This window comes from Electrophorus electricus, chromosome 13 (genome assembly GCF_013358815.1).
Source record: "Electrophorus electricus isolate fEleEle1 chromosome 13, fEleEle1.pri, whole genome shotgun sequence".
Lineage (NCBI taxonomy): Eukaryota > Metazoa > Chordata > Actinopteri > Gymnotiformes > Gymnotidae > Electrophorus > Electrophorus electricus.
The window spans coordinates 22,499,777-22,515,653 of NC_049547.1; the positions used below are offsets into that span (position 1 = coordinate 22,499,777).

The window sequence follows — 15,877 nt, forward strand, 5'->3', positions numbered from 1 at the left end:
GTGAGTGGCCCCACACTTCACAACCACACAGCAGAATTGGTTCTATGATAGACTGGAATATTTTGAGCAAAATTTGAGTTGATATTTGAATGTGAATTTGACGTTTGATTGCACTGAACGCCCTGTGTGCTTTAATTCTCAGTTTATTAACAGCTGGATTGAAGTTTCCAGTAGATCTAATCTTCAAACCTAAGAAATTGTAATTTGTACAGGTTGTTGAACATGCATTTATTTGAAAATGATGGTTTTGTTTTGTTTTTTTCAGGTTCACTGTCAGGGTCCAGTCAGTACTGCTCCAGCAGGTCCAGGGTCCAGGTCTGTCAGTACTGCTCCAGCAGGTCCAGGGTCCAGGTCTGTCAGTACTGCTCCAGCAGGTCCAGGGTCCAGGTCTGTCAGTACTGCTCCAGCAGGTCCAGGGTCCAGGTCTGTCACTACTGCTCCAGCAAGTCCTGGGTCCAAGTCTGCCAATACTGCTACAGCAGGTTCAGGGTCCAATCTGTCAGTACTGCTACAGCAGGTTCAGGGTCCAGGTCTGTCAGTACTGCTCCAGCAGGTCCAGGGTCCAGGTCTGTCAGTACTGCTCCAGCAGGTCCAGGGTCCAGGTCTGTCAGTACTGCTCCAGCAGGTCCAGGGTCCAGGTCTGTCACTACTGCTCCAGCAAGTCCTGGGTCCAAGTCTGCCAATACTGCTACAGCAGGTTCAGGGTCCAATCTGTCAGTACTGCTACAGCAGGTTCAGGGTCCAGGTCTGTCAGTACTGCTCCAGCAGGTCCAGGTTCTGTTGTATCTCCTGCTCTGTGGGTGACAGTAGAACCAGGTCGTCTGTGTAGAGCAGAAACGTTCTTTCTGAGTCGTGTAGAGTGAGACCAGGTGCTGCAGTGTTATAAATGGCGGTTAATTCATTGATGTAAATGTTGAATAATGTTGGGCTTAATCAGCAGCCTTGTCTCACTCCACGCTCCTGAGAAAACAACACAGTCCTTTTGTTGGCAACCTTAACCGCACTTATTTTTTGTGTACATAGATGCAATAATGTCATATTAAATGATAATAATGCTGGTTAACTGTATGTCAGTGTGGGTGTAAATATGAGCTGACGTGCGGTGATTTGGTATTGATCCAGTCGGCCTTTTTCTCAAGACACTGTGTTTCATAAGGAAGTCTGTAAGTCTTGAATTAATAATGTTACAGAGTACCTTCCCCAGATTACTGTTCACACAGATGCCTTTGTAGTTATTGGGGTCAAATTTATCTCCATTTTTGAAGATACGTGTTATAAGACCTTGACTCCAGATATCAGGGAAGTAACCAAGTGAGAGTCATGTTAGAGTGGCCAGCTGGAGTGTTTTACTTGTGTTTAATCATTTCATTTAAATGCCACCAGGCACACTTACTTGACACTTTTATACAAAGCAACTTACACTTATGACCAAACACAACTTGAGGTTAAGGGTCTTGCTCAGGGTCCCAACAGTGGCAGCCTGGCAGTGGTGGGACTTGAACCAGCAACCTTCTGATTGCTAGTCCAGTACCTTCACCACTGAGCTCCACTGCCACTTGCAGGTCTAATATACTGAATTTTTCAGTTATACGCTTTTGTTCTGGTCTTGTATTGTTGGGTAATTGATTGCAGAGTGATTTAAAATGTGTTATCCATGTATCTGTTTTAAATGGCCAGTTCTTCTGATTTACATTTATTGAGTGTGTTCCAGTGTTCTAGTCTGTATTTACAGACAGTTGTGCTTGTGTGTGTTGTGCTTTTTTGATTCTGAGTGTACGTTTGTAGAGTCTCAGTGTTTCACAATACTCAAGGCGTAAATTTGCATGGGTTTTTGATTCTGACTGTACGTTTATAGAGTCTCAGTGTTTTTGGCTTTTTGGTTTTTGATTTAATAACTTATTCAATTCTTTCCTAATTTTTTGACATTCTGTGTCCAACCACATATCTCTTGTTTTTTGGTTTGTTCCTTACTTGTGTTAGGTTAAATGTTTTGGGCAGTTGCACATAAAATATGATTAATATTCTTAACTGCAAGATTGATGCCTTCATTATTCTAAGTGTATGTGGTGTCCAGAAAGGTGTCTAAATGTGTTTGAATTTCCTGAGAGCTGATTGCTTTCTGGAACTCTTCTGTGCTGTTTTGGGCCCATCTGTATGGTTTCCTGGTATTAAACAGCTTACTGGGCTGAGTGGGTGCAGTACTGTGAGTCTCTGTCCTCTGTTAGTCTGTTACTGTTAGTCTCTGTCCTCCCTCCCTCTCTCTCTCTCTCTCTCTCTCTCTCTCTCTCTCTCTCTCTCCCCCTGTCTCCTCATGCATAAGGACAGACTCACTCCTCCATTAGTGGTTACATTATGCTGTGCTCTGCAGGTCTGCTGATGTCTTTATGAAATGCACATATGAGACTTATACACACACACGCACATGCACACGCACACACTCATGCACACACACTGAACACATACACACATTGAACACCCACCCACATACGCACACACACACACTAACAAACATGCATGTGTGCATACGTCAATGCACACAAATGCACATGCTCAGGTTTTCCATATTCAGATGCAGTGGAACTGGACCAGTGGGGGGTTAAACGTAGTGATTTATCTGGGTCACATGAAACTTATGTCATAAACAAAGAATGTTTTGTGACTAGTGTGGTCAGGCATGCCAAGAGTGATTTACTGTGGACAAATTATTATTATTATTATTTACATTTATATAGCTCCTTAATCAGACTCAAGGACACTTTACAGACAGATATTAGCTGTTTAATGGACATTCAACTGTTGGTGCTTCTCCATGGAATTATCATCTACATTTACGGCATTTAGCCGACACTTTTATAACAGTGGCAACTTGGCAGTGGTGGGAGTTGAACTGACAACCTTCTGATTATGGAGGTTGAATATGTAAACCTGCACAGAACTTTCAGATGGTGTGTGTGTGTGTGTGTGTGTGTGTGTGTGTGTGTGTGTGTGTGTGTGTGTGTGTGTGTGTGTGTGTGTGTGTGTGTGTGTGTGTGTGTGTGTGTGTGTGTGTGTGTGTGTGTGTGTGTGTGTGTGTGTGTGTGTGTGTGTGTGTGTGTGTGTGTGTGTGAGAGAGAGAAAACAAGGGCTCTCAGGACCATCTTAGCTTTAGTTAGCTGGTCATTCATTAACTGGTGAGCCATGTGTGAAGGTATCACTACTACTGTAATGTGCTATGGATGTTTGGTGGACCTTATACTAGAGAGAAAGGCACTATACAAAATATCAAAAAGAGACAAGGTCTAAGCCACATGATCCTGTGTGTGTATCGTGGCTCAGCTAAAATAGATAGCTTTTGCGACATCTGTTAAATAGATTCCTCCCCCATTCAATATCTCCAGAATGGTTCCCAGGACACAGAGTTATCTAGACAGAGCTGTAGCTTGTCGCGAGCTGAATGACACAACCAGCGTCGATTTTCCGCCACACGTACATTTTACTGCTGAATTTCCATGTCACTGGGGAGCTGATGAATTAGTGAATTTGTGCCTTGCTAATAGCTCACGTGTGTGAACCACTAGTCTCCTTCACAGCAGAGTGGGGTACAAGATGTTTTCTCCTTGACGAAATACCAACTCAGTGATGTCATGGTGTCGATTGTGAGTTGTAGAAAGAGCAGCCAAGCTCGAGTGCACCGTCAGCTCCGAGCTCGTGCCTCCCACAGGTTCCATGGTCCTGACCAGCCCGTTAAATGTGACGTGGGGGACTGTCCCCTGAACGCTTCGGTCAGGCCGGGTCTGGGTATGACGTCAGGGTATGATGATAACTCGATTGCGGTGGTTTTACTCCTGGGATGTTTCCTACAGCTGTGAGCGATAAGACCTCACATAATCTCATTATTCAGGAGGAAAATTGTCTGTGATCAAATTACTTCTGATTAAACTATTGACAACAGCAGTTTACGGGACCTGTGACTTGAGCCAAAATATCAGGAGATGTGAGAGAGAGACACACACACAGAGAGAGAGAGAGAGAGAGAGAGAGAGTGGGAGAGAGAGAGTGGGAGAGAGAGAGAGAGAGAGAGTGTGAGTGGGATACCTCACAGCGAGGTAAGTGTGGCTTTTGTCAGGAAGTAACTGAACGAATAAACGTACACATTAATAAATGTACGAATAGACAGATTTTATATATATATATATAATGTGTGTGTGTGTGTGTGTGTGTGATATCTTCGGTGTCTAAAACATTAATTGAACACTGCCAGCACGAGTTACTGTATTAGCAGCTACTGACGACAACCAATTTACAAGAGAGAGACTCAAACAGTGGAGATTCATGGTTCTCTCTCTCTCTCTCTCTCTCTCTCGCTCTCTCTCACTCCTTCTCTCTAGCTCTCTCACTCTCGCACACACAAACACACACACACTCTCTCTCTCTCTCCTCAGATCACAGTCCCATCGACGAGTGTTCTCTGACCAGTGATAAACCACACCATTCATCGCTCCTAAAATAGCGTTGTGTTGATTTGTACTGTTCAAATCACATGTATTTAAAGATACGTGTGTGTGCATTTGTGTGTGTGTGTTTTAATGAGATTTAGGTCGATACGTGATAACCCACAGCATCAGAGTGGATGCTAAAGCAGCCCTGTGACCATCTCCTGTAAATCATGACCAAGGACCTTCAGCAGCCCTCAGGGAAAAGCCCAGACGAAGCAGGTCACCGAGATTAAAGATTAAAGACGCCGGGATCTGAAAAGTGACATTTTATTAGAGAGAAGTAAAAATATTACACACACAGTGGTTGATCTCATGGCTAGAAAGTTGTTTTTATACAATAAATTTGGACCTTAAATACATACAGTTAACGTTTTCCCTAGTGCTAGCCCTGTGCTTGGTTCCTTGTGGGTCCGATGCCCGGTGATACCAGACCCATCTCTGGCTGGGAGTCCAAGAGCACATGTGATAAGGGTAAATTGATTAGCTATTGGGTGGAACTGGAGAAGACAATCATTATTAGATAATAGGGTTAAAAAGAGAGATTTTCCCTGACAAACATCTGTATAGGAAGCAGTAAAGTCCAACAGGTTCAGTTCATCACATGTCTCACGTTAGTCTTGACAGATTACATCTTTGGTATGGTGTCCTTTTAATTTCACTGCATCAATACACAATTAAGTGCATTTCACTTGCTGGAGAAGATTAACATTCATATTTACAGCATTTATCAGACACTTTTATCTAAAGCAACTTACAATTCTGACTGAAGACAACTTGAGTAATTGAGGGTTAAGGGTCTTGTTCAGGGGCCCAACAGTGGCAGGACTTGAACCAGCAGCCTTCTAATTACTAGCCCAGAACCTTACCCACTGAGCTAACACTGAAAATGCACCAATTTTTGAGACGTACTCTTCTGCTCTGAGACACACCCATTCCCCTGAAACATGTCCTTCCCCTCTGAAATTGTTTTGTTATAATTATTGCCTCAATATAATTTTCTCAGGATGATGAGTGCCACACGGAGTGTAGAGTGGGTATAAGGATACTAAAAAACATCTGAGACATTCTGAAGCATACACCTCTCCTCTCTACTGAAATCCCCTCTGAAACACATCTATCCCCTCCAAAACACACCCCTCCCCTCTGTAACAACCCCTCCCCTCTGAAACATGCCCCTCTGAAACACATCTATCCCCTCCAAATCACACCCCTCCTCTCTGTAACAACCCCTCCCCTCTGAAACATGCCCCTCTGAAACACATCTATCCCCTCCAAAACACACCCCTCCCCTCTGTAACACACCCCTCCCCTCTGAAACACGCCCCTATGAAACACATCTATTCCCTCTGAAACACACCCCTCCCCTCTGAAACACATCTATTCCCTCTGAAACACACCCCTCCCCTCTGAAACACACCCCTCCCCTCTGTAACACATCCCTCCCCTCTGAAACCCGCCCCTCCCCTCTGTAACATCTATTCCCTCTGAAACACACCCCTCCCCTCTGTAACACATCCCTCCCCTCTGAAACCCGCCCCTCCCCTCTGTAACATCTATTCCCTCTGAAACACACCCCTCCCCTCTGTAACACATCCCTCCCCTCTGAAACAAGCCCCTCCCCTATGTAACATCTATTCCCTCTGAAACACACCCCTCCCCTCTGAAACACAGCCCTCCCTGCTGAAACACACTCCTCCCCCCTGTAATACCCCCCCCCCCCCCCCCCCCCCCCCCGAAACACAGTTATCCCCTCTGAAACACATCTATCCCCTTTGTAACAAACCCCTCCCCTCTGGCATGAGATCAAAAAACTACTCCGTTTGTGTCAGATGGAGTTTGACAGCTAGTTTATCTGGCTTTGGTATTGATTTTGGCTGAACAGTAGTTAGGCCTGCTGCTCATATCAGCACTCTCAGAGAAAGCTCTGGTTCCACACACACACAAAAACAAACAGTTCAGTAGACCTCCCTCAGCTGAGTAGATGCAAAAACACCAGCCGTGCATTTGTAACCCTCAGGTTAGATTACTGTTATTTCCTTTAATCTGGCCCCCTGTCGTATCCCTTAATAGGTACAGAATCCATCTGCTAGGAGGATGGACCACATCACTTCCACTCATCAGTCTTCATCGGTTATTTGTTACTTACCATGTTCGGTTCAAGGTCCTTCTTTTCACATTGAAAGCTTCACACAGCTTTGCTCCCAAAGTCCCGTCCCCATCTTAAACCCTGTGTTTGGCCTTCGGTACGTCCCTGTGTCCAAGTCTGATCAGGACTTGCTCTCTTCAATAAAGGCCTCACACTCACATGTTGACACTGTGCTAGCACTGTTCCAGTGTAGGAGTGAAGCGTGTTAGTCTTGGATCAGTTAGTCTTGACGTTTGATATTGTGTTCGGTGCGTTTGTTCTATGAATGGATACAGACCTCAAGTATGTGAGGTGCTTTATTAAAACACACACACACACACACACACACACACACACACACACACACACTCAAGCTTGACGTCTGAAAGCCTGAACCCTTCACAGGGTGATCTAACAATAGGGGTTTCCCGGTCTAAAGTTTCCCATCATCTAACACACCCCTTTCAAAATGCTAATTAGTCCATTAATTAGCGCGTTAATTAGATTAACCAGGTGATTTTGGCAGTACAGACGGAACTAAGGAGCAGAACAGAAACAAAGGTATAACCACTATAAACCATCGCTAGGTGTAATTAGGTGTGGAGGTAGACAGACACAATCATCCACATCCTTCCACTGGGTGAAACTGCACCGAACAGCAGGGCTGGGGTGATAGGTCAGCATTGTCTCAACCAATCACATCAGTCCTTTTATACAGTTAAACAGCTGTGCTAATCATGATGGGAATACACCGCCACAGGTGGGAACGCTAAAATGACCCATCTGCCCCAGGTTTAATGCTGTACTGAAATTAGACGTGGATTCCTCACAGCGACTCGAATTCCCGTCCACGCGACGCCGTCTGGCCTGGTGTTGGATCATTTACACGGACCTCTGGTTTTATTGTTCCGCCCTGCCACGGTGGGGAATGACAACCTCCATGCACTCTATAGCATCGAATAATGTATGCACGCTGAGGCGGGACCTGTTTGTCTGCATTTGGGGTGATGGCGTAATGCGTCTAGCTGGTGCTGAGGTTAATGGGTAATTAAAGGTGGTCCTGTTTACAGAGGGAAAGACAGCGTTGTGTATTTGGCTTAGAGATGCTGCCAGTGTTGAGGCATTTTTACAAAGCAGAAATGTTTACTGAGCAAATGCACAATAAAGAAACAACAAAACAAAACATAAAAAACAAACTCCTTTTCATTTTCTTAAAAGAGGCTTGTAAATAATATAATTAGTCCTAGCAAACTTCCAGGATGTGTGTGTTTGTGTGCGTGTGTGTGTGTGCGTGCGTGTGTGCGTGTGTGTTTGTGTGTGTGTGTGTGTGTGTGTGCGTGTGTGCGCGCGTGTGTGTGTGTGTGTGTGTGCGTGCGTGTGTGTGTGTGCGTGCGCGTGTGTGTGTTTGTGTGCGTGTGTGTGTATGAGTGTGTGTGTGCGTGCGTGTGTGCGTGCGTGTTTGTGTGCGCGTGTGTGTGTGTGTGCGCGTGTGTGCGCGTGTGTGCGTGTGTGTGCGCGTGTGCGTGTGTGTGTGTGTTTGTGCGCGTGCGTGCGTGCGTGTGTGTGTATGAGTGTGTGCGTGTGTGTGTGTGCGTGCGTGTGTGCGTGCGTGAGTGTGTGTATGAGTGTGTGTGTGTGTGTGTGTGTGCGTGCGTGCGTGTGTGCGTGCGTGAGTGTGTGTGTGTGTATGAGTGTGTGTGTGTGTGTGTGTGTGTGTGTATGAGTGTGTGTGTGTATCCGTGTTATTGTCAAGACCTTCTTGCCCTTAATGTAACGTTCTGGCAGTATTTTCAAACTCTTTGATCTTGTGTTTCACACCTTCACCTCTCTCTGCCCTTCACGACTCACTGTTGTTCATGCTCACTTTCAGTTTTGCTATTTGTTTTAGTTACCTTTTGTTTCTCTCTCTCTCTCTCTCTCTCTTTCTTTCTCTCTTTCTCCCTCTCTATTCTCCAGGACTTCAAGGGGAGGTAATATTACTGCCAGGTGGCAGAAATATTTTTATCTGCTCTCGGACTCATCAGGCTCACACATACAGGCACTCTCTCTTACTCACATCACTGAATTCGGATCATCCGTAACCTGGGTTTTGCTTTACAGACCTCAGATGATGAAGATTTGTCTAATCAACTACAAAATTTCGCACTTTTGATACAGCACTGCAGAAATGTTTAGCCCTGTGTGGGATAGACGTGGCAGAAATTTGTTTAACCTGGTTGGTGGGTTCATTGTGATGTCTTTTATTAACGTAATCGGGTGGCTGGTATGTGTACCTTGACAGGGTCTCTGTAAGCCATCTGCACAATGAGAGGTGCAATACCTGGTGTTCTCACCACAACTCAGGAAGGAGCGTTATGTCTCTCATTATGTCTCCGCTGGGACCCTCTGTATCCACGACCCTCTGTATCTAGGACCGCTATAATTCTGACCACTGCAACAGCGGGCATTTGAATACCGATAATACGACCATCAAGACGTGTATTCGCTACGGCGACCTGGCCCCTGGTTTCTGTTTAACGTTGTCTCTTTATTCCTGGTCACGAGAAGGTGAATAGTGAAGCCCAGCTGGGGAAGCGGCCACTGGTCCTGGGCGGTGTGAAGTCCAGCAGGACACGTCAGTCCCCAGGATAAATGCCCCTTAGAGCAGAGATGCTCCCAGGGAGCCATGGCTCTGTCTGGATTTACATTCTGGAGGCACCTGAACTCGCTGGCATTTTTGCAGACCTCCCCGACCTGACTGATGTGTGCTGGGGTGTGAAGGAGAAGACCCAGTCTGGATGAGCCCAACTCTTCCTCTCTGGTATCGCCCTTAACCTGTAGCATGCCGTGTCCAGTCTTCCCCACAATATGAAACGTAAGACTCTCTGTGGTGGAAAGGCGGTAATGAGATAAGCGTGCACCCATGACAACTGCTTCCTGTGTTATCCAGTAAAGCGTCCCACGCCGTCACTGTTCTGTCAGGTGTGTGGAACACACACAAGCGTGTCTGTCCTCGTCTCAGGACTGCTTCATTCATTTTATTCATTAAACAGTTGAGCCACTGGATGAGATTAAATAATCATATTAAAGGGATACAACTGACATGTGGGGAACATTTGAACAATCGTCTTTTTGTTATTTGTTGAGGTACTGATGTATTTATTACAGTGTTAATGACCCTCACTGAAGAGTAAAGGATGTAGTCAGGGAAGAGACTCAACACTCAAAAGACCAAGTCTGTATTTTCAACCATCATCTACCTAATTATGTTAGCAAGTAGCATATTCAGTAGTTGAAAAGGCATTGTTACAGGGGCTATCGATAGCACGTATGATCACAGATAAAATGAATACATGACAAATAAGAATAATTCATTGTTTAACATTGCTCAGGAAACGGTTCAGTCACGAGGCTCGCAAAAACTCATCGAGACTGTTAATATGGTGAGCGTTTGACGCCTGGGTTGAAAAGGGTCTCTTAAATTATTTCACATTTGTAGAAAAACGAACCTTTATGTTCTTTTAATCGCTGCGGATAAAACATGGTATGGAATAAAAATGATTTTTCAGAAATCTTCGAGTCTGACCCGATTTTCATCTCAATGTGGCCAAAGCATTAAAACACGGCAGACGGTGTTTGTCCCGACGTGGAGCGGAGATGTTAAATGATCTGTGTATAATAAACTCTGCGTATAAGAGCTTGTTCTGGCTATAGCTGGAAGTACAGTGAACATTAAAGAGACGTGCGGAGACACGCTTATGACGCAACGCCGCGCGGATAGCGTCCCAATCTCCAGCCGCGTGCAGAGAAGTCTCGCGGGAAAATATGCACGCTGGAGAAGCGGTCCGTGGAGACGGGTCGGGCACGCGGGGAGCGCGAGGGATAAATGATCGGTAGCGTTTAGCTCACAATTATCGTGATTGTTAGACCCGCAGGGTTCCCGCTCAATACTGAGCGGCGATGAACAAAAATTTAGAAGCTATTGTAAGAAATTATTTTCCTTTTATATACATTGCATTCAGTAATATTTCATTAAGTGTGTAAGGACAGGAAGTTATTTGACTCTTAATAGCTAGCAAAAAGGTGTCCCTTGTTCACGATTGGATATTTTATTTATATATATATATATTGGCCTATTGGCCGGGCTGGCGCACAGATGTAGAGCTGGATGCGCACTACTCAGACCAGTGCACTGCAGTGAAGGAACCGCTGCAGTGGTCACACGCCTTGCTTCCGTTTCTCTGCTCCAGTGCGCTAATGAAGAGGACGACCGCGAAAGCCCCTTTTCCATCATGGCCTTGAGGCTATGGACGGTTTCACTAAGCGGCCCAAGGGGCATGCGCGCTTTCCTGCGTGTTTGCTGTTTTCCTGGACCGGAGCATGGTCACGATGATAGAGTGGCTGGCCAAAGAGTGCCAGAGGAGCTCCGCAGCACCCGTAGCCTTGGCAGCTTATGGCTGAGGTCTGCAACTGGCTGCGACTCCAAAAGACTCCAAGCACGCAGCTCTACCCTCAGAGTCACGACCTTGTGGACGGTTTCAAACGGACACTCGCCACTCAGATTGCCACTGTTCTGTGCAACACTAGCGTGACTGGGCCTGCCACCTGCTCCAGGGCCTGCTGCCGTGGCTACTCCACTGTACACGAGGCAGCTTCGTTCACTCCGGTCCTAGATTCCCCCGGACCTCGTGCTCGGCTGTCCGTCAGGACCAGAGGGGGGAGTAGGGAACACTGACAAGCCTGATGCCACCAGGACGATTCCAGCACTCGCCAAACGTGAGCATGTGACTCGCACGGCCAGGGATGGCCACTTTCACCAGGCATGCAAGCGTGACTGCACAACCTGCGCATGCAAGGCCGTGTGGCATCCACATGACATGGGTCACAGCATGGTGTCCCAGAATGCCATGCGCCTCCCTGCACACTTTATTTGGTTTCAATTTAATACTTAATGTATTTGTTAAATAACTGCTGTGTGTATGTTTGGTTGAGTTAGCCCTGTCTGTATAAGTACTTCTAGCCTCATCGTGGTGTGTGTTTCTGTTGATAACTCTTCTCCAATTTTTCTGTTTAGTTAAGTCGCTATTCTATTTGTTAACTTTGTGAGTTTTTTTAAACACTTCTTACAGTAATTTTCCTTGAGCAGGAAAATATATTGTTTGCTTGTTCCTCGACACGGCTACTCTCTCTCTCTCTCTCTCTCTCTCTCTCCCTCCCTCTCTCCCTCCCTCTCTCCCTCCCTCTCTCTCTCTCCCTCCCTCTCTCTCTCTCCCTCCCTCTCTCTCTCTCTCTCCCTCTCTCTCTCCCTCCCTCTCTCTCTCTTTCTCTCTCTCTCTCCCTCTCTCTTTCTCTCTCTCTCTCTCTCTCTCTCCCTCCCTCTCTCTCTCTCTTTCTCTCTCTCTCCCTCTCTCTCTCTCTCTCTCTCTCTCTCTCCCTCCCTCTCTCTCTCTCTATTTTATTGGGGGGGGGGGGGGGGGTAACATATCGTACTTGCTGTGCAGACAGTACAGAGGCGCCACTGTGACACCCAGGTCCAGTCCTCTGTAGCGGGTCCTGATGACGTCACATCCTCCGTGAGAGCACCAGCACGTCTCGCGCGTTCATCTTCTGTTTCTGGAGCCTTTCACGCGACTGGATTGCCACCTGCTGGTGCGTCACCAACACCTTAGCCAATCAGACCAGCCGCGTGGGGGGGGGGGGGGGGGGGGGGCAGGCTTCGTCTCGTGCGCTCCTGGAGATTCCGCTGGTGCGGTAATTAGTCGCCGCGGTCGCGCGGGGAGCCGAACGCCCGGACAGCGCGAGCGCGACCCCACCGTGCGCCTCTCCAGGAGCTGCGAAAGCGTCTTTTGACTGCCTGAGCAAGTTCTTCCAGTGTGCGCGTGCGACCTCGAGCTCATGTGAAGTCTCTACTCCGGGAAGGTAAGCGCTGCTGCTCGCCCAGCGGACGCGTCGATGCGCCGCGCGGTTTGTTTGGCCAAACTTCCCGTGCGGCACTGTGCAGGGCTACAGCAGGGGTCTCGTGTCGGAGAGTGTGTGTGGACGGTAGTTGTGCTGTAAACATGGCACACACCACGGTCGTTTTAATCTGATATTCTTTACATCCTGTTGCATGTAAATGTTCACAAACTTCACCACTAAGTTAACGCTCGTGCATTTTCGACAGGCTTGTCACGATTTTTGAAAAGATATTTGAATTTTTACTTCATTTTCAGGCGCTACACGCATCCCAGTCAGCGCCTGTAGTTTGTCGGTAGTTATTAACGCTGCGCGCTTTACGCTTTGCGTGTGCCCCACTGACGGGGCGCGCGGGAGGGGATGCTCCCAAATAGATGAGCATCACCTGTTTGTGAATTTCACAACAGAAACCGGAGAAAATTTTACTGTTATGTATTTAAATACAAAGAAATTTGCTTAATTCTTGAGAGAGATTTACCCCAAATAAGACGTGATGAGACGTGTGTGTGTGTTTAAGAAACGTTTGTTATTTTGCTCTCGGTGTGTGCAGTGTATTTCTGTTGTCGTTTTTGCTAGACAGCATGTTATTGCATTAAATGTCCCAGGACCTGTTCTGCATTGGCTCTCCAAATAACTAGAACAGGGATGTAAGCCATAAAGACTGGTCTCAGATCTGTGCTCTTCCCTGCTGGGGTTTGACCCTCCGTTGTTTTTGGTCGTTGCGCTGATGCTGTACTTGGTGAAGTGCTTCAGCTCACGTGCAGTGTGCACGCACACAGACCCAGTGGGTGACACGCATCGCGCATGCTGTGGGATATGTGCAGACTTATCGCTGCTAATGCTAACATGAGAGGAGAAAGAGAAGGAAAACATTTCTAGGAGATGCGAGAGACGGAGAATATTACACGCCCTCTCCATCTCTTCTCACTCACACACACACACTCTCACACACTCCTTCCTGTCTTACCCTTTTCTTACGCAGTAAGCCACATCATAGCCTTCTGAATCATTCGAATAAACCCGACTCACCTGTTGACAGTAGAAATATAAATATGTGCATCAAACAACAACAATAAAAATCCTGTGTCATGTGAAGCAAACATGTTATCCTGTTTATTAGTGTGAACTTGTGAAGGTCGCGAGGGCAGCGCTGGACAAAGCTCCCCACAACTGTCTGCACTCTGATGTTGATTTTGTGCCAGAAAACAAGTTTGTGGAAGAAAAAAATAAACGTTTAAATTGGTTAGTGAAAGGAAGTGATGACGGACGGGTTTGTGTGGGCGGGACTTGATGACAGGATTCTGTTTTTGTGGGCGTGGCATGAATGCAGGTTGTTTGTGACTGTTTATGTGGGCGGGGCATTATCGCATGCTGCTGTTTATGTGGGCGGGGCATTACCACAGGCTACTTTGAATCTCCTGAACTTTCTGGATTACAGCTCGGCAGTTAATGAACTGAAAGAAAGTCAGAAATAATATCCAATCCACATTGTTTTAATTTTATTCTCCCACTCTGAAATGGACACACACACACACACACTTGGGCATGCACTAGCGCACATACATGCGCATGCACATGTGTACACACACACACACGCACACACCTGCATATACACACATGCACACGCATACACACGTACCTGCATGTACACACACAAACACACACACACACACACCTGCATGTACACACATACACACACACACACACACACACACACCTGCGTGTGTAAGGCTGCGTCTGTGTTTGGAGCCAGGAAAGGCTCCTGCCGAGAACCCCACGGACGGGAGCTCGGTCTGAGACCAATACGGCCGACCCGCCATACGCTGTGGATTCAGCTTCATTACACACCACTGCCTAACCAGGTGTGAACGCGTATTAGCTAACAACCGCATGGCTAATGAGGTAGTATGTGGTAATAGGAGAACCATCATTGCCAGAGCTGGTTATTGCCATCCAGACACAGTGGAGAGAGTTAAAGGGTGTGGGCTGTTACTGCCGTTAAAACCCCGTGTGTGCATGTGTGTGTGGTCATAAATAGCCCTCAGTAGCTGGAGTTTTTTAATGAGTGTGTATAGTCTGTCTTCCAGAGGATAATGTGTTCAGGGGCCCTCAGTACTTTAGGGTTTGGCGTGAGTCCAGTGAGCTGAAGTTGGGATGTCTCGTGTCCTTGGCTGAGGAGATGCTCTCAGGCATTTCTGGCAGCTTCCGCGGGGTCACGCTCTCCCGCTATGAGCCGTAGGCACCTTTCCCGTCGTGCCGTCACAGTGGGGAGGTGTTTACGGAGGCGGCAGTATTGTGCCTTGGCATCTCTCTGCACATATTCGCGTCATGTGGCCCGCGTCTCCCTACTGGAGCCCCAAGGTTCCACCAGAACAACAGCTTGTCAAGCAAATCTCTGTAGGCTTGTGTATGATGGTTTCTCTCACCTGTCTGTCAGCAGAAAGCCCTGCCCACCTTTTGTGACCGTTTATCAAATGCCCAGGAATTCCTCTTGGGTTATTTTTCAGTCCTTCCTGTTCAAGTTTTTGTTGTTTAAAAAAACAAAAAAATTCTGCTGCTAAGCCGCCTGTGGCTCGAGAGGAAGGGATCACTTTTGAGTGAGACGTGTCTGAGACGTGTCTGAAGCGCTCGCGTTTGGTGAGACCTGTCAGAAAATGATTGAGGCTTACAGAGGTATAATACTGCATCTTGAACATATATGCTCTTATATAGATCACAAACTGTCCCATATTTCCATATCAGAGACACTTTGGAGGCACATGTTATTCTTAGTGATGTCATGTGGTGTTCAGTGTTTGATTAGTGTATAACCCTTGTGATGTTATGCGTTGTTTGGCCATTGATTATGTCAATTTGAAGCATTCTGGCACATCTTACCACACTGTGATTGGCTGGAAAAAATGATTGGCGTATGTCAGGAGGGAGTGTCTTCTTCGCTAAGTCGGGGACACTCGGGTGGGTTCAGCTATACTGGGATGAACTAGGGCTGGTCTCCACATGCCGAATGAGGGAAGGAACTCTTCCTTCTGATGGGGTTACTCAGCTCTGACGAGTGTTCTTCAGAGGCTTTGCCTGGTTCGCGTTTGTTTTGTGGAGGCCACGTCACTGATCCACGTGACAGACAGAGTTACGTTTCACATCGTCCTTGAGGTAGCTGATGGAATGTCTGGCTTCTCTTGCACTCATACAGAACATTTCATCAACACATTGTTATGCCACCACTAATAAAATGTAGCTAAACCATTGTTACAGTGTAAATAAAACATAAACCATGTAATACAATGAACAGTGTGTACATTAGCAGTGCATGATTCATATTCTGTGTTTCCATAAGGTAATATGA

At 46.7% G+C, this 15,877-nt stretch overlaps 1 protein-coding gene across 1 annotated transcript in view; it reads left to right on the top strand.

Moving 5' to 3' along the window:
- Positions 1 to 12,433: 12,433 nt before the first annotated feature.
- Positions 12,434 to 15,877, top strand: part of chrm3a (cholinergic receptor, muscarinic 3a) — a 101,496-nt gene continuing 98,052 nt past the window's right edge. Inside the window, exon 1 of the mRNA XM_035532959.1 lies at positions 12,434 to 12,498. The gene's annotated coding sequence lies outside the window, so the exon portion shown is untranslated. The remainder of the gene's footprint in view (positions 12,499 to 15,877) is intronic.